Raw genomic sequence first — 18150 nt, 5'->3', positions numbered from 1 at the left:
GGGGCGGGCGGGCATGAAGCGCTTCGAGCCGCGGAGCACCGGGCGCTGCTGTCCTCCCGAGTGCTGGCAGAGCCTCTCTAATTAACGCGATCGACAGTTTTCGTAGGTGCCCGCCTGCTTTTCCCGTCGCGGTTAATCCATAGAGGAAGAGATACCGGGCGCGGCTCGGGGATCGCAAGCTTAATCTCCGTCCCGTGTTCCTCTTCATGAGCTGTGACACCGCTCGTTTTCATGGAAAGCTTCTCTCTTTCCTTTGAATTACTGGGATTGCCCGCTGTAAGATGCTCCACGTAATCAAATACAAGAGAGTGAATGATGGCAGAAATCATATTCTGGCGTCGGTGCCCACAACATACAAAGAATGCTGCGTGTGATGCCAGCGCATGAATGTTAGCTGCCATTCAGTCAGCGTGTGCTGTGCTGGTCAGTGAAGCCCGTTCTCCATTTCACAGAGTTAACGTTGGCTTTTAGGTTGGTGCCAAGATGCAACATTCTCTGCTCCTAGCAGTACGGAAGGATGGCTTTTTCAGGCGCATTAGCAGCAGTTTCTGCAGGAACTCTGCCATGCTTTCAGCACTCGACTTCTGCTGCACACTTTAGGACTTCATCCTATGGGTATGTATGCAATGTCAGTGTATGCAAGTGAGCAGTCCCGTGAGAAGCTCCTTGTTTGCCAAGTTATTGCCATCAAGTGCCCTCTTTACCACACCGCTACAGAGCAATAGAAATATTTGATGCTTCTGCAAACGTAGTAGAGCTTGCTGTGCTCTGATGTTACCAGTGACCGTGGGGATTTGGCTGGGAGGAGATAGATAGCGATGTCTGTAGGTTTCCTACTTCAAGGAAATAAGCTCCTGCTCTAGCTCACCCAATTCTTTTCTTCTCTCCTAGAAAGAAGTAATTCAAGATGTTGAGAGGCACCCATCCTCCACAGGACGGGAAAGCAAGTTGGGGAGAACAGCTAGAGGCAGGTCAACCTGTGGAACGTGTCACAGCGCTGTTAGAACTCCTTAAAGGAAGATTCTATTGACCATAATGAAGTTTCCCAATTTTCAGCCTCTAATCCTGCAGTGGGAGTGTATTTCCTTCAATCCAGATTGCATGCAGACAACGGCTGACGCACACTGAGCAGAGCTGCAGCATTAGCATTCAGATGTTCCAGACTGCAGATTTCCCACATGCTGTATAAACAGTTTCTCACTCCAAAGCTGTAGAACTGCATGCCCCCAGGTTAATTAATGTTTTCATTTACATGCAGCGCACTCCCCTTATCATCCATTGCAAAAATATAGTCAGTGTGGTAAAATCATAATTTTGTCAGTACTGGCAAAATAGTAACTGTAAGCTGAAAGAAAATAGATATGGGAGGGGATGGGCTGAAAGAAAGATGCAGAACCACATAAGACAGAAATTGCTAGAAAATAACTTGTGGTTATACTTCTTTTTACCTAAATATAAGAAAATAGAACTGAGAGAGCTTGCAAAACAGAGGATCTTGGAGACAAAGCGCAAGACCAGCCAGAAGCTCAGCCAAGGACACCTGCATACTGCCATCAGCCAGCAGATGGGCATGAAGACGACGCAAGCAGAGAAAGACCCTAAAGAACGGCAAGGCCACATCAGATAAAGAGGAGACAGCGGAACCAAAAAAACAACTAACACCAGGTACCACAGATACACACTCAGGGGAGAGACCCTTTCACCAGGGGCTCCTACCTATGCACAGGGTCCCCACATCACCTGGAGGGCACCCCAGTTCAACCTACATGCGAGGGGATCCCTTGAAAACTTGAGGGCTAAGCCCCATCTCACTCCCATGCACGGGGTCCCCTCCTCAGAGGGAAGTTACCCCAGTTCCACCCCCATACAAGAGCCCCCTTGAAAACTCGAGGGCTAAGCCCCATCCCATCCCCACACACGGGGTCCCCTCCTCAGCCAGAGGGCACCCCACTCCCCACCTCCTTTCTTTTTTCCTCATCAGGAAGATGTACAGTAATGTCTGCCATTCCCATCGTTCTCCCAACGGCTTCTTCTGTAAGAAGATGTGCAAGAAGACAAACCGAGCACAAAACTGCCGCCATATCTGCAGGAGCACCTGGAAAATAAAAAGTTCTGGTCACCAGAGAAGTACTGCTCCTCTTTGTACCCCAGAAAACAGGCTGGAGGGGGGAGGGCGCTGGGGGTTTCACCCTGCCTGTGGGAGAATGTATGCACTGCCAAAGGGCAAGGAGCACCACTATGGGAAGCCTCAGCTTCAGCCAAGAGCTGGGGGACAAACAGGGACTCAAGTGCTGAGCGGGGCCCAGGGGAACAGAGAACTGGGATGGGGGCACTGGGGGATTCCACCACCAGCTGGGGAGCACCGACACTGCGCTTTCCAGAACAGAGAACTTCACACTGCTGGGCAGCTTCTGCCATTTCTTGCTCACAGCCACCAGCAGAACCCAGCTGCATCACTGCACCTTCAGTGCTGGCGGAGGAGGGCAGGCAAGATGCACCTGCCCCCAGGATGCCACATCCCCAGGATGCCACGTCCCCAGGCACCCCCACCCCCGCAGGAGCAGGGAGGTGCCCCACAGGAGGAAGCAGCACCAGGACCCCAACTCCTGTTAGGAATGAAGTGCTGCTGGCACCCCAGCACCCCTGCTCCCTGTACTTCTTTGTTCCCATTGCAGCCGCTCCATCCTCCTGGAGGATGTGTGTCTTCAGTGCTGAAGAGAAGAACAAAGCTGCAGGGTGGGGGCCCAACTCCAGGGGGGAGCCTGGCACCGGGCACCCCATCACCCTGAAAACAGGAGGAGGGATGCAGGAAGTGCTTTCGTCCTCTATCTAGCACCCAGCCTCAGCCACAAACCCCATCCAAAGGGCTGAATACAGAGGCGGGGGATGCAAGGACAGGGCTTACCTCACTGCAGAGCCAGGAACAGCTCTGCTGTGCTCTAATCCTCACTGCAGCCCCAGACCTGCAGGAAGAAGAATTCTGTGAGCCAGCTGCAGAGTGATGCTGGGCTGGGAGCTCCTGCACCAAGTTATAAGGGGACAGGCAGGCCCACTTAGCGGGGGGGCCTCACACCCCAGCACTCCCCATCCCCATGATCTCCTCACTGCCAGAACTGCTCCCAGGTTTCGGCTGATCCTGGCTGCAGCCCTTGCTCAATCTGTAACAGGGTACAAGCAAGAAAGATAAAATGACACAAAACAAGCTTCAAAGCAAGCCAGAGGCATTGCTTTTGTTGCAGCATCTGTCTGCACTGCTCCTCACCCCCACCAACACTGGGCTGGCGATGCACGGCCTCACCCTGTCACCGCAAGCATTGGGGCTGTGGCACCCCTGCTCCCCCCACCAGAGGCTAAAGGCACCTCAAGGCATTGCCTGGGATCAGGGAGCTGAGCTGACACCAAAAAAAGAAAGGCAGCAGCCCCAAAAAGTCAGGCTAAGGGAGCACAGATAGCAGGCACAGATAGAGTCCAAAAAGTAGAGTGAGAACCCCCAGCAGCTTCCTGCTCCTGCAGGCAACAAACCCTAGCAGCTCCCAGCACCCTCCAGTGACTCCCAGCATTCCCTAGTGGGGTTTCAGAGGCTCTGGGGTCCTGGGATGTCCCACTGCAAGACTAGATAGAATGTCGCCAGGATTGAGCAGCAGGGTGGGGTGAGAGGTGCAGGGTGGAGGATAACAGAATCACAGCATCACTATGGTTGGAAAAGGCCTCTCATACTCCCACGTCCAGCCCACAGCTGCAGATGGCATTTGCAGATCTGGTTGGTGTTGGACATCTGACAGGAGTGACTCAAAGTTCAGCAATTCTCAAATGCAAGCAGTCCTGGTGATTTACATTGAACAGTTCATGTGCATGAGCATTAACTTTGGTAAACAAGAATGTACAGCTATCTTCTACGTTTTTGTGAATGTGTATTTGTAGTCTACAAATACAATTACTGTATGAAATGTATTACAAAATCTCAAATGATGCTGTCAGCCAATGTCAAGGGATTTATCTTTTGAGACTGATTAGTCATTGTCTTTAGCAAAATTGGTGCCCGATACCACTTGGCCAGAGAGAATATAACATTCTTTCCATTGTCTCAAACAGCAAACACTTACAAAGAATCACCACGTTTATGAGATATTGCTCAGACTTGTTTTTAACTGCTTGTAATGTATTACTGGTTTGTCAGAACCTGCTGGTTCCATTAATTCTGGCATCTCACGGTTCTTGTGACTATGGATGCAGAAAGGTGATCCCTGTAGGCAAAGATAAATAAACTGCTGCTCATTGGAGAGAGAACGATGCAGTTATGAGTCCATCAACATTTAAGTTACAGTGTTGAAGGACCACTTTGGTTGTGTTTATGCCACCACATCCAATTCTACTCTGAGTGGAGAAGATTTTGTAACAGAAAAGACAAATTCTAGAAGTAGAGGGGAGAGAGGGAAGCTAAATGATCAAAATTTTGTTTCTCTTTTTGTTTGTTGTAACTCTAACCATATTGCTGTGTACTCAGTTGCAGGCTTATAGAGTAGGTTGTCTATAGAAATGGAAACACACCACCACAGCCCCCAAATCTTACCTTACTCCACACTGCAGAGCTGCAACATTTCAAGTTGGCCCTTCAAAGTCACTGTAGTGGCTCCATTTCCCAAAGGAAGAAGGTTATCATTCAGTAATCATGTCTTTTGTTGTTTTTCCTGGAGATTCTGCGTATCTGCATACCTCCCAGCTCTACAAGTCTGAAGGACACTTTTAACTCTTCTTTTTCATAAGCGATATTTCTGTGGAACACTTGGCTGTGGATGAGCAGTTTTACAGTTATGTGCCCTAGCTTGTTTCTTCTTGGTGCTAATTACTCTTCTATCTTTTTTCTTAAGTGACACCCAAAATGGTGTCTCATTTTGCACAGAACATGAGGATGAGAGAGGTTCCCCCTGCAAAGCACTCTGTGTAATTGCTGATGAGTTTCCAAGCTGCTCTAATGAACTGCTGCCAGTCAGTGTGCTCCCCTTGGAGGATCGTCTGTTGCACTTCAGACACGTAAAGGTCTTGCTAACATTCGCTGGATCAAACAGACCACTTTCTTGTTCTGATATGCTGTAACTCATGAACGAGGACCACAGGGAGTTCCATTGCAAAGTGTGGGATATTCCCTTTTGGTGCACTACAAACGGTCATCATTCGTCTCCAATTTCAGATGACAAACATACAATGATTAAACTCATTCCAGTGCTTTTGAATAATTTCCACTTATTTGTCAGGAAATGTAAATAACAGGAAAAATTTGAGATCTATGCCATAAGCATGTTCTAAGATTTTTGCTTCTGCCAAATGAACTTGTCCATTGTAGTAGCATCCAGATCTGATATAGACTAATGAAGATGATTTAAATAAATTCTCCAGTTGGCTTATTTTTATCAGTTAGCTTATCTTTTAGAGTAATGCAAAGAAACTTCCAGTCTCTTTTGGTAAATAATTGATTCAGAGGATGGAAATGACAGAGTATTTTTTCTGATAAGCGTACATCCCATAAAGGATGTCACACTTGGTCATGTCATCTTTATTTGTATGAGTTAAGCAGAATCCTTTCCATGAGTAAAAGGTGCAAGATCTGATATGCAGCAATGATTTATTTTGGTTTTCCAACTGCAGGTTTAAGGAGTGTGCAGTCATTCATCCCTGACTGGAGACGATAAGCACAATATTTTCACAGCAGAGTTCATTTCAGACTTCCAGGGCATGAAATTCAGAAAGATTTCTCTTTGACTGTGGGATGGTTGTATCTTTTTCCTTCTTCCTGAACAGCGGCTATTGTGGTCAGAAGCAATAACATGTTAGATCCTGTATGACAGTACCCCCAGAGATCCTGATGGGACCATTCATGTGCATTCATACATCTTAACTAAAGCTAAAACCAAAGGGAGCAGAAATTCTCATATTCCTCTTTTTATTGCCATGCATTAAGCTCGGCTCTTCTCTCACAGGCATCTGATAAAAATGACGTCTTCATCATTGGACAAAAAGCATTCTTGCGATTTTTAAAGAAAGCAGCTGAGCATTGATGTGCCACCAAACAACATCTCCTATGAAAACAATGCAAATCCAAATCATGTTTCACACCGCAGTTAAGGACATGTTACAAACATTGTAAGATTTGTAAGTATGAGACTAATGAGAAACAAACAGTGCTCCTAATCTTATCTCCTGTGAGAGTATTGCTATTGCTGCTTTTAATTAAAAAGTAACTGGTCTTCTCATTTCTTGCAACTATACGGAATGGCCTTATAGGAACATGTAGATTCTAGAAACTGGAGTGAGCTGTTTTTCAAGAAACACACATTGTGCAAATACCCTGCTGTACCATTTATATGTGAGCTTGCAGCATCACTACAGCACAGGTTGGGGTAACTTTTTTGGATCTCATCATATTACTAAAGCCTGATAGACATTTCTTTCCAGTAATGATGTTTGCAATCCTTTTCTTCCAGAGTTTGCCTCAAATACAGGTGTCCATCTAATCCATGACAATGTTCAGATGCCTCCCTGATGCACTGCCCAGGCTCTGGACTGTTATCCACCTGGGAGCTTCAACCCAAGATCTCTCCAGATCCGGCTGTCCTCCTCCTCCACCTGCCAGCCTCATTTGCTCTTGGACAGCAAAGCACGCATGTACAATCACTCCTAAACACATACAAGAGCGAGCACACTCACACAGCAAATAGCCAGGAGCAGGGCCAGATAAGGAGGCACAATGATCAGGCACAGAGTCTGTGCAGACAAGCACTGAACAAATCCCCGTCCACACTGAGTTGCCCCCTTGCATCCATCTCCTCTATATTTCAAGCTGTTTCTTCCTCCTCGATCCACTCTATTTCCTCCCTTTCATTACTGCAATCCCTTCCCCAGTTATCAGCTATCACAAACGTGATTTGACCCTTGGATCCCTAATCTGATATACCCATATCCCCCGTCCATCGTTCACATACCAGTGTCCAGGTCATCTGGACCACAGATGGCATAATGGTGGGTTCTCTGAACTCCACTGCCTTTGCTAGCCCTGACTGCCCACCAGGCCCCATGCTCCCCTCCAGCTCTCAGTGCCACTTGGCTCAATGTCATGTGCTGCTGTTCCTCCCAGCACTCCCTTTCCTCTGTTCCCTTCTCACACTGCTCTCTGTCCCATTGTGCAGCGTCCATGCCTTGTCCCACACTTTCCCTGGTACAGACACTCCCTCTGGCCTATAAGCCACATTTCCCTTCCAACAACAGATGGCTGCCATGGAAACCTTAGGATCACTGCACTTCCTCAAGAGGCCTAGTAGCTCAGGGTAGGGCTAGGAACATGTAGACAGTGGTGGAACGAGAGCATGGAAATCAGGCTCTGGAGGTGAAATATAGTTAAGTCGGAGTTTAGGGATTAGAGATGGCCTATCAGAGCGAGGGATTAGGAATTTTTTTAGGAAAGGGTTTGGTGTTCTGCTTAGAATATCTGGTCAGTGTTTACAGTATGGGCTCAATCTGTGGGTTGGTTTTGTAGAGCACAGGCAATGGCTAGGGTTATGGTGAGAGTACAGCAATAAGGGGCTTTGGACTTAAACTGTTCCAGACAGGGTTTAAAGATTAGAGCTGACCTTTAAAGATGAGGCAAATTTTCAGGAGATGGTATAGCATGCTGCTTAGGGTACCTGGTCACTTTTTATGGTATGGGCTTTCTTTGCAGGCCGTTTTCTTTTAGGCCTGGGGCAAAGGAGAAAGCTCAAGCTTGCATTTCAGTCCTAGGAATGAGGGCTACTGGTTAGAGGGACCAGCAGAGTAAGAGTAAGGGTCAGGTTTGGACTTCGTTGTGAAAGCAAGATTTGAGGTAGGGGTTTAGAGTAGTGACTCTTTGTTGGGGTGAGGGATTGCATTTACAGGTAGGATTAGAGCTTAAGGTTACTTGTCGGTGTCACACTAGCTTCAACATGATTTGAACTCCTCTCTACTCTTCAAAGTTTTTCACCTCTCTTGGTGAAGCCCCTCTTTCATCTCCCAAGCTTCCCATTGCTTTTGTCTGGACTCCCCTAGACAACCAAAGAAGTGTCACCTGGCTGAAAGCTGCTCTCTAATGGCATTCGTGACTGCAGAATATGTTTTGCTGCCATTGGCAAGTCCATTCATGAGACAGAGGTGACCTCTGGGCCTGGATGAAAAAGAACGCAATATCAGATCTCTGCGTAGCTTACTCAAACACCCTGAACCACAGGAGGTGAGCAGCCAGCCTCAGCTCATGTCACTACCCACTGTGAGAAGAAGACTTCAGCAGAGGTGACTTGGGCTTAATAACTGATGAACGTACAAAATTTTACTCTGTAATGAACTTTTACTTATCTTGGCCATGTGCAGCTGGTTCTCCAAAAATAGCCAGTGGAAACTAATAGTGCGTATGAGCTGTAAAATTCAGCTAGAAACTTTAGTGCATAAAACTGACATTTAAGAAGGCATGATGCAAGCAAGGTCGAGCTGGCTAATGATGGAAATGACTGCACTCCTGGAAGCTCCCAGAACAGCTACAGTGGTCCTGAAGAATTAAGATATGTGATACCCAGAGACCCATCTGTTCGTATAGATTGCATGTTGGTGAGCCCTCTGATGTCCAGTTCCTGAACTGCATACACAGAAAGCATCAGGAACAAACCTCTGAGGAAATAACAGACCAAAGCCAGTCCAAGGTTTATGAGGGCACTGGGGGCATCACTGAGAGCAAACACTGACCGGGCCACAAAGGAACAAATGCCCAGGGGCCCCACCCCGGGGGCTGATCAAGGGAGAATTCAGACTGCTGGAGACAGGTGCCAAAAAGTCATGTGCAGGTGGCTCTGATGCCACAAGGGCCCTGGATGTTCACTCATCACCAGAAGGACCCACTCCTAAGCCCCAGGACCTGCTAAAGGAGAGCCTTTCCCTCATGCTTTGCCTCAGTCAGCATGGCTGGAGGGGTGTTGCTGCCAGGTGCTACTGCTGCAGCTTTCTGAGGATTTGGCAGTGCCTCTGAGTTCCCAGCAACCTGCCCAGCTTATTTCATTGCTCTTCCATGGCTCCTCAATCACAGTACATCCCAGCCCCTACACAGCCATTTGTCTCCATGCCCCAGTGCTGAAATGCATATCCCCGTTCTTCTGCTGCCCTAAAATAGTAACACAGCTTGTCCAATCACAGCCTAAGGTATTTAGTCTACTTCCTGACTATGATAAACTTTTAAAATTTAGTTTATTTCCTGTGATTCTTTCTTTCTGTACCAGAAAACTAATTTTTTTTCAGAGCTTGGCCTTTAGTACGAGGTTTTTAGAACATCGCTTTTTCTCTCATTGCTCTTTGCTATCATACATGATAATACCTCTCAGAAAGTTATTTATTTATTTAATTTAACAAAAAAATGCCAAGGGACATATGCCATACTAACAAAAGGCACAGTGCAGTCCGAGCCTTTATGTAATGTTCAATGGTACACCACCATTACCAACATTTTTGATTTCTTATGTCCTAATTGATAGAATCATTGAAACATAGAATGGTTTGAGTTGGAAGGGACTTCAAGGATCATCAAGCGCCAACCCCCCTGCCACTGATGATATCAGACTACTTAAATGCTCTGGGAGATATTCCTCCACCTGCACAGGAGTGGAAGCAGCCTCCTTGGTTGCTTAAGGCAACCAAGGGTCAGAAAGCTGACGGGCAAAGTACTCTGTGAGGGCAATTCCTTTTGGATCTCAAACCTACTTACTGACCCCTGCCCCAAAGGCCTCTCCTGCTGCTTGTCATGGTCATTACCACCTGCACAGCCCTCCTCTCTTGGCTGGGACCTCTGCCCTGACCTAAGAGCCATATCTGTGCAAGTACCTCCTCCCTGCAGCCTTTCCCCAGGCTGCTCTCAGCTTCACTGGGGCTGACTCTCAGCTTTTCCTCCAGCAAGCCCTGCTTCTTTGCCTGCCCTGAATCCATAGGGGCCTTGGCACTCTCAATCTCCAGCCAGAAGGATGGCAGTTGTTAAAGCACTACTTTCCTGACTTTCCCCATCATCCCATGGCTACTCACACAGACTGTGTCCTGAAAAGCAGTAGAGGGCCCCTCAGCCTCAAGAAGTACCGTCATAAGCCAACCCAGAGCCTCCCTCCAAGCACAATGTGTGCAGGAGCTGAAAGCAGGAAAGGATGACAGAGGTTTTCTTGCACAGTGCTCTGCCATACCCAACTGGGATGTTGGAAGGGATGGAAGAGCAGGTACCTTGATGTTCACGGCTGCCCTCATTGGCCTCCATCTTGCTTTTATGCCTTCAATGAATAGATGGGAAAAGATACTTTGGCAGCACTCAGACAGTAGGTACGATTTTCCTTCCTGCTCAGAGATGTCTTCACTTTGCTGGCTGAAGAAAAAGGCAAGAGAAAACAACAAGTGGATTTAGTAGTAGTACTCTCCAGAGTGGCTCAAATTGTAACCGGGTTTGTCATAATGTGGAATCCCAAACTCAACACTCTGAGTCCACGCTCGCAAGCAGGCAAGAAAACTCTCCTCCTCACAAACCAGGTTAAGCAGACCCAAGTCTGCCCCATACCCTGCCCTGATGGAGAGTCAGAGCCTTCCTCCCAGGCCAGCACATGGAGAACACCATATCACACAAAAACTGCAGCCTCTCCTAGCCTCATAGTCAAGGTCACTGGGACCACATCAGTTGTCTGTGCCCCACACCTAGTGTATATGTCCCAGAGCAGCCATTACCTCAGCCGCTCTGAGGGCAAAAGCACAGGATATAATGCCATGTCCCAGGGCTCCTCCTTTACCCAGTCCTGCAAGTTCCAGACAGACAACCAAAGTAGGCAGTGGGCAAGATCATATGGAGCCCTCCTGCATCCCCTGGGACCCGTTCTTCTCCCAAACCTGCACACACAATGGTCACATCACCTCTGTGGCTTCCAGAAAGGCACTACAGGGCATGGCAGCACTTGTCCAGGGGCTGGATGGACCCTACTGCACAGCCACAGGCACTGAGGAGCAGCACACAAGGTCCCTGCTAGGGGGAGACTTGGCTCCAGGAGCTCCCATGAAGCCAGGGGAAACCAGTAAGCCTTGGTGGAAACCAGCCTTATGGTACCCCCCAAATCTCCCCTGTAGAATGGCCCTGGCTCTGGGTACTCACCAGCAGTGTCCTCAGTGCCTCCTGCTTTGAGAAGAGCCCAAAGCTGGGGCAATCACCCACAGCCTGGATGGCGCAGCTGACCTCAGTGATACTCTGCACCAAGGCAAGGTTTAGCTGAGACCCCTGAGGATAAAAAAGCAAAGTACTTTTTGAACCACTTGAAGGGATGAGGGGTGGAAGAGGTAACTGAACTGGGTGGAATCTAGAGAATGGTTTGGACTGCAAGTTCACGGTAAACTGTTCCTCTGGGATCCTTAGAAAGATGCCATCTTGTTATGCCACCCCCCCAGAGGCTGGAGCTGGGGCATCCATCAGACCTTCTCCGTGCATGCCCTGAACTCCCACCTGTTGGCTGGCTCTAGAAAGCAGCAGCATCTTGCCCAAGATGTCTGCATCCACACAGCCCAGCAGATGCTCCCTGGGGTTGTGCAGTGCCATGCCACCATAGGTGAGCATGACAGCAGTGCGAGCAGCCTGGTCTTCCTTCTTCTTCTGCTGCCACTATACCTGTGTCAACAGATATATCCAATATGACAGCTCTATGGCCCTAGTACATCCCCAGACTTCTGCAAGATATGGAGATATGAGCTTCCCCACACCCACAACATCTTCTCATCTCCCTGAGCACTTCCCAGCAGTTCCCCAAGCTTCTCTTGCAGCTGTGAGCTCTGGGCCTGGGAGGTGTTCCTGTCCTGCATGACAGGCTTCCCCCAAGAGAACAGGTGAGGGGGCACAGCTTCTGTCATGCTCACCGCTGGCAGATTTACCACTGACTTTAGGGGCTAAGGAACTCTGACACAGGGTGGGACTGCAGAAAGGTATCTGTAATAGTCTGTCACTGTCCTGCTCAGAGACAAATAGTTTGTTCTTCCCAGTGGTAGAGGTGAGCCCTATTTGTTCACCTCACTGGTAAAGGCTGCACTGCTCCCTTGCCCTCCCTGAAAAGGACTCCTCCCAGCCCTCAAGGAATGCATGGAGCCAGCTCAGCAGGACTCAACTTCCAGCACTCAGCTTCGGAAAAGGGACAGCAGCTCACGCTGTGCCCACCTCCTCATCACCACCTCCTGCTGAAGATGAATAGTGGCTACGTGTAAGACATCATTGCAGCTAGCCCACCAAGGCAGCTCTGATCCATGGGGGTCAAATCCTATCCTTTCCAAAGGTACTTCACAGGCCTCAATGCCAGGACATCTCATTTGAAACACAGGTCTTGGGTAGTAATTACAAGAGGAATAAACTAAAGGTGGCTGCCACGATCTAGCTACTATCAGTGCAGAAGTCAATTCAAGACCAAAAAAATAATAATTAAAAAAAAATTAAACAACAGAACACTGGATTCTTTACCTTCCAGTCTCCAGATATCTCTGAAAACCTGACTCTGGACAGCATAGCAGCAAATATTGTCACTGTGTCCAAGGTCAGGTGGAAGTGGCTCTCAGCAGCAAAGGACACAACCGAAATCATTCACTACAACCAAAGAGAAGTGGGGAGTCAGCTGCATCTGAGACATTCAGTCATGGCCAGTGCCAACAGCCAGGCAAGGCACTGAGTGAGAGAAACCACAGCAATAGGGGATCACAGAGACCTACAGCAGGGCCAGGAGAAGCCCCCCCTCTGCTCTAGGAAAGCACGGAGAGAAGAGGAAGCCTCACCTAGGCCTCAGACAGCTCCACATGGTTTGTTCCTTGGAGATATCTGTGAAGCTGCTCTTGGACATGGCTGAGGCCCTGACAAGCTGCCAGCATTGACCCAAAAGCCTTGTACAAGAAGAGGTAAAAGAAAGGAGGCCGAGCCCGAGATGTGGTAATGGCCCAATATGTCAGGAGGACAAGCCAAGATCAACCCCACCACCCCAGGGAGCAGCTGAGGCCAGTTACAGTGCTGGATTGTAGCCAGCCTCTCAGCTGCATGGAGGGAAGAGCCTTTTGGTGGCAAGAGAAGGGGAAGCAGTGACAAGAGCCATAACGGGCAGAGGAGTGCCTTCAGTCCCAGCCGTGGAGCTGGATGCTCTGCAATCGGAGAAGAACCAGACAGGGAACCAGCCTTCTCCCAGGAGCTGTGAGGACAGATGCCCATCTGCTTGCTGAGCTGGCTCAGAGCCACAGTCCCGGCCTGGTCCTCCATGGATTCCAGTGGTCCCCTTTCAGAAACTAGGGGAAAACTGAAGAGGAAGTGAACATTTCCCTGCTCCTGACCAGAGAGCCCTTGACACTGACATGTTCCAGGAGGCTGCTGGGAAAGCTGTAAGGAACAACAGCCTCTCTCCCCATCCCTCCTCTCTTTTCACCCACCTCTCCCTTTTGTGCTAGCATCTCACTCAACACCCCATGGGCCTCAAGACCAGAAGAAGGAAGCAGTGCCAAAGGACACAGCTGCTCCAGAGGCATTGGCCATGCAATTAGAGGGCATTAAAACAATCAGCTGTGGCACATGTGCAGAGAACAACTCTTCTGAGTGGGCAGGCACCTACTGCAGGGGGAGGCAGACTGCTTGAAAAGAGCCCTTTCCTCTTGATGACTGCCAACACATCTGGGGAGCCCAGGTTTCCACTCAAAACTTTGTTTGTATCCTCTCCTCCTCCTGTTTGTGACAGACCCCAAGGGTGTCAATACCGTAAGCAGATAGCACTCCCAGTCTGCAGAGTCCATAGAGCTTGCATCTTTTCCAAGAAAGCAAAAGGATCCCAGGGGCAGTAATTAAAGCCACCAATTCAAGCTGGGAAAGGAAACACTAGCTGGGGCTGAGTCCTGCAACTTGCTAGCAGCTCTCAGAACAATTCAGACTAGTGCGCACACACCAGCAATGCATCTTTTCTCCTTCAGGACCACCGCTTGCTTCCCATTTGGGGCCACTGTCCCAGACTGCTGCATTGCCCAACTTGGGATGGAGGCACCGAAGGATGGCTGTTGCAAACCTGGCCAGATTAGGGGATTTGGTTCTCCAAAGCCAGGACTGCACCCTCCCTCAGAGCACTGCTCTTGTCTCTTCCCCCAACACTGATCCAGAAAGAACATGGAGCTGCCATCTGAGAAAACGTCAGTGACACTGCAGCCTCTGGCAGCTCTCCAGTCTGGGAGATGGTTGCTCCCAGCCTCCACAATGGCACCCCGAAAGGGAAAAGCAGTGTGCACAATTCCCCTCTGTCCTGCTGGGAAGCTGCATTTTCCTGCCCCCTTTCCTTCCCTGCCAGCCTGCCCATCCCTGTTGGCACCTTACCTTCCAGATAGTGCAGCAGGAAGGAGATCTCAGTTGCCCATGCTGCCCCCAGGGCAGGATCATGCTGTGGAGGGCATGCAGCAGCTTCAATGCAGCGACTGCGTGCTCACCACCTGCTCAAGGAGCTGCTGACTCCACCTAGGCAAGGGCAGGAGATAGAACAGAGTCACCCCTGCTGCCAAATGGGCAGCTTCTCCCAGCTGGAAGGGAATGTGGAGCCACTCCTACCAGCAGCAGGCAGCCAATGGCTTTCCCTGGGGCACCTTCTCTAGGGCACTGCTACTCACTAGCAGTCGAGGCAGCAGGGGCTGTGGAGCTGGCAGCTGGACTGCAAGGAAAAGAAGAGCTGAGTGAGCTGCTGAGCCTTTGTAGTGCTCTGCACCTTTCACTTCTGACAGTCCTGCTCAGGGCTGAGGACTGAAAGCAGTCATGTTGCCTTTGCACTGGCCTGAGGAGGCTTCAAATGCAGGTTCCCTCTAAGAGGCTTTGATCTTCAATTAGGATATGATTATTTATGAAGGAAAGCAACACATCAAATTCCCTTTTTTTTTTTTTTTTGCTTCAGTTTAAAATGCATTTAAGCAGTAAATATTAATTCTGTTGATATACGCTGGACAACTTCATCATGTTCCAAGCAAACCATGCACTATTAGGTCTGCTTGAATTAAGATCTAAGAATTACAGTGTTCATCCAAGTGAAGTACTCTCTATTAGAAGAAAAAAGTAGGAATCTCATATTTACTCAGTCTTTCTGTGTAGTTAATTCAATGCTTAATAGAATTTGTTTTTTTTCCTAAGTTTTACAAACAGCAGTTTATGACTTATGGCCTATGCCTGCCACTGAGTTGAGGCAAGGCCTGAAATAGATTCCAGAAGCAAAATATGTCATCTTCTGTAATTTTAAAATGCCTTAAAATTCAATTCAGTTGCTTATATTGTCTTTGATTTGCTGAGGAAGCTTTCTATCAATTAATTTCATGGAATGACTGGCTGTGATTTGAGGTGCACGGATTTTTGGGAAAGTCGGATAATGCATTTTGGTAGAGCTTTAAGTATTCAGCAAACTCAAATTTTCTGTTTGAATTTCCATACCTCTGTCACAGAGTTCTGGGGAAAGCATCAGAATTGTAATGTCTGATTACACACTGAAAGCGAAACTCACAAACATGGGTAGGAGGTAAAACTGTTTTTGTAGCATCTGGCAAACATTGTGTTCTCCACATAAACACCCTCCCACCCCAAAACAGTGGAGCTGAAGTGGCAACTGTATATTTAACCAAATGGCACTTCTTTGGAAAGCAAACAATTCTAATGTCTATGCCTTTCAGATCTGCTACATCAAGGTTTGCAGTAAACTGCAAGTAATCTGCCCTTAGGTGCTGAAGATACAGGTAGATTTTTAAAAGCTATGTTAGAGGAAAAATGAGGGGAAGGCAGGCATCTGGCTGGAGAGAGAGGCTGAATCACTTTTTTTTATAAGCCCAACATCTGACGAACACGCATCTGTTGTTCTGGGCCTCCCAGTGCAAGAGAGATCTGGACGTGTCCCATCCCTGGGGCGTTTGAGGCGATGTTGGATGGGACCCTGGATGATCTGATCTAGTATGTGATCAAGCGGTTGGCAACCCTGTCTGTAGCAGGGGGGCTGGAACTTGATGATCCTTCAGTTCCCTTTCAATCCAAGCTGTTCTATGATTCTATGATTCCGTGATACTGGAAAGAGCCCAAGGTAGGGCCACTAAGATGATGAAGGGCCTAGAGGAGAGTCTGAAAGAGCTGGGACTTTTCCCTCTGGAGAAGAGGAGGCTTTGGGAAAAAACTAGAAATGCCTGCAAATACCTGGAAAGAGGATGCAAAGAGGATGGAGCCTGGTTCTTATTGGTGGTGTATGTGCCAGAACAAGAGACTATGGGCACAAACTGGAACACGGGAGGTTTGTATAAGCACTAGGAGCACTTATGTCTGCTCTATGTGGGTTGTGCCAGCGTTTATGGAATCTCTTCCTTGAAGATTTTCAAAAGCCGCCTGGATGTGTGCCTGGGCACCCTGCTCTGGGTGTCTGTTCTGGAGCTGGGGTTGGGCCAGATGGATCCTACCTTGGCCAACAAACAACAAACCAACAAAAAGACACACACATAACCTGTTTGCACGGTTCTGTTCTTATGGAAACTACAACAGACAGAAAGAGCACAATAACAATATTTGATAAGCAAATTCTCAGCTACCAAATGCTGTTTCTCAACACAGTCACTGCCATCAGCTACGCTTTTTGATTTTTGCCAGCTGATATGAATCTGCACCAGTGAAGGTGACCTGCTGTCACTGTCACTACTGATGAAGCAGAGCACTCGTGGTCCCACTGTGCTCACATCCACTGTTTGGTCTCCATAAATGTTCAGCAAGGGTCAGTGAATGTCAATGGGTGCCATTTTTTCAATTTACTTCTGCGGTGTGCAGGAGGTTTGATTGGGCAGGACCAGCTCAATTACCAGAACTTCAAGCATTGACTAAACAGGTGGCTTTTGCTAAATGTGTATCCTGATGTTTGAATGTCCCAGCACCCATTGCTCTCAGTGTAGTCTTTCCAGTCTGTTGTATCTCACCCTCTTTCACACGTGAATAACACTAACTAAACTGTGACACGTACCAAAGAAGCTTTATTAACTTAGCTCATTATAACCTGTCCCACAGCATCCATAGTCAAGTCCAACTGTCCATCCTGATTCCATCTCTGTTGCACCTTTTCCTCAATGAATTGAGGTGCCGTGGGCCCAGCAGTTGAGCTGGGCGATGGGCTCTAATGATGAGAGGGCTGATCAGATGGCTGCCACCAGGAGGACCCAGATCTCACTTCAGGCTGTTGCAGGCCTTTCTGCTTGCCATGGCACTGCACTGCACCTCTGGGACCAGGGGATTGGGCATGGCATCTTCTTCTGCCTGGAGGACTTTTTCCATTCAAGGGACTTTTTCATGGCCTCTGTGGAAAGGAATGCGCCTCGTTTGGGGCACCATATGTGAGCATTGCCCTCAGAGCAATGTGGAAAAGATCAGAATGTCCATGGAGGAGGGGAAAGGAGAGGATGCGAGTGCCGCCGGGGAGTTACAGAGGCCATTTACAGGCAGGGATAGTGGATCTGAGCTTTTACCCAGAGCCATTAGGGACATTTTTTTTCATGTCCAATGTAATGTTTTTTTTTTGGAGAACAAAACTTCCTTACATTTTCTAGAGTCTCATTTTCAGAGTCAGAATCCTGACTTGTGATGTCTTACATTCTTAGTCACTAAAACCTCATTTTTAGGTTCCAGATGTTCTTTTTTTTACAATCAAAATGCTTCCTTTTTAGGGTGGAAATGCCTACATTTGGATCCAAGGAAAAATACTGGGAGTCCAAAGCACAGTTTTGGGGGTCTAAATGCTTTTAAAAGCAAAGCCTCCCTCATGTCTCACTGCCTGCAGAAGGGGGAGAACATCGCCCTTGTGCTAAAGGCGTGGGAGTGCTGGTCATTGAAGGCACAAGGGTGCAAATGAAATTTTATTATGATTTCCTAGAGAGGTTTTCTGGGAAGGAGAACCTGGAGGAGGCCATTTTCAAGGTGAGGGCTTGGAGTTCTAGTGGCTAGAATCTTGGGCTGGGCCAGAGCTACAGTCCCGCCAGTTCTTGTCTTGGATTCATCCAGTACTGAGGGCCTCAGCCAAGCAAAGGACATAAGCCCATCTTCACTCACCTCCATTGCAGATCCCCTGGCTGATGGACATGATTGTATCCCCGGTG

At 48.3% G+C, this 18150-nt stretch overlaps 2 long non-coding RNA genes across 3 annotated transcripts in view; one reads left to right on the top strand and one right to left on the bottom strand.

Annotated features, from left to right (window-relative positions):
* Nucleotides 1–11280, bottom strand: part of LOC109370444 — a 19017-nt gene extending 7737 nt beyond the window's left edge. The window contains exons 1-5 of the long non-coding RNA XR_004161640.1: nucleotides 11162–11280; nucleotides 10252–10390; nucleotides 4571–6074; nucleotides 2906–2963; nucleotides 1959–2095 (exon numbers count right to left, since the gene is read on the bottom strand). This is a non-coding gene — a long non-coding RNA (uncharacterized LOC109370444). The remainder of the gene's footprint in view (nucleotides 1–1958; nucleotides 2096–2905; nucleotides 2964–4570; nucleotides 6075–10251; nucleotides 10391–11161) is intronic.
* On the top strand, nucleotides 28–2071 carry LOC109370446. 2 transcript variants are annotated; one of them, XR_004161642.1, is made up of 4 exons: nucleotides 28–615; nucleotides 892–1230; nucleotides 1460–1665; nucleotides 1982–2071. It is a non-coding gene; the product is annotated as an uncharacterized LOC109370446 (long non-coding RNA). The 2 variants fall into 2 exon arrangements; XR_004161641.1 differs by having other exon boundaries at nucleotides 28–1230.
* Nucleotides 11281–18150: the final 6870 nt, after the last annotated feature.

The sequence above is a fragment of the Meleagris gallopavo genome, chromosome 19, assembly GCF_000146605.3.
Source record: "Meleagris gallopavo isolate NT-WF06-2002-E0010 breed Aviagen turkey brand Nicholas breeding stock chromosome 19, Turkey_5.1, whole genome shotgun sequence".
Classification (NCBI taxonomy): Eukaryota; Metazoa; Chordata; class Aves; order Galliformes; family Phasianidae; genus Meleagris; species Meleagris gallopavo.
Note: the sequence above shows the minus strand (reverse complement) of the source record. Positions and strands in the feature narration are given on the sequence as shown.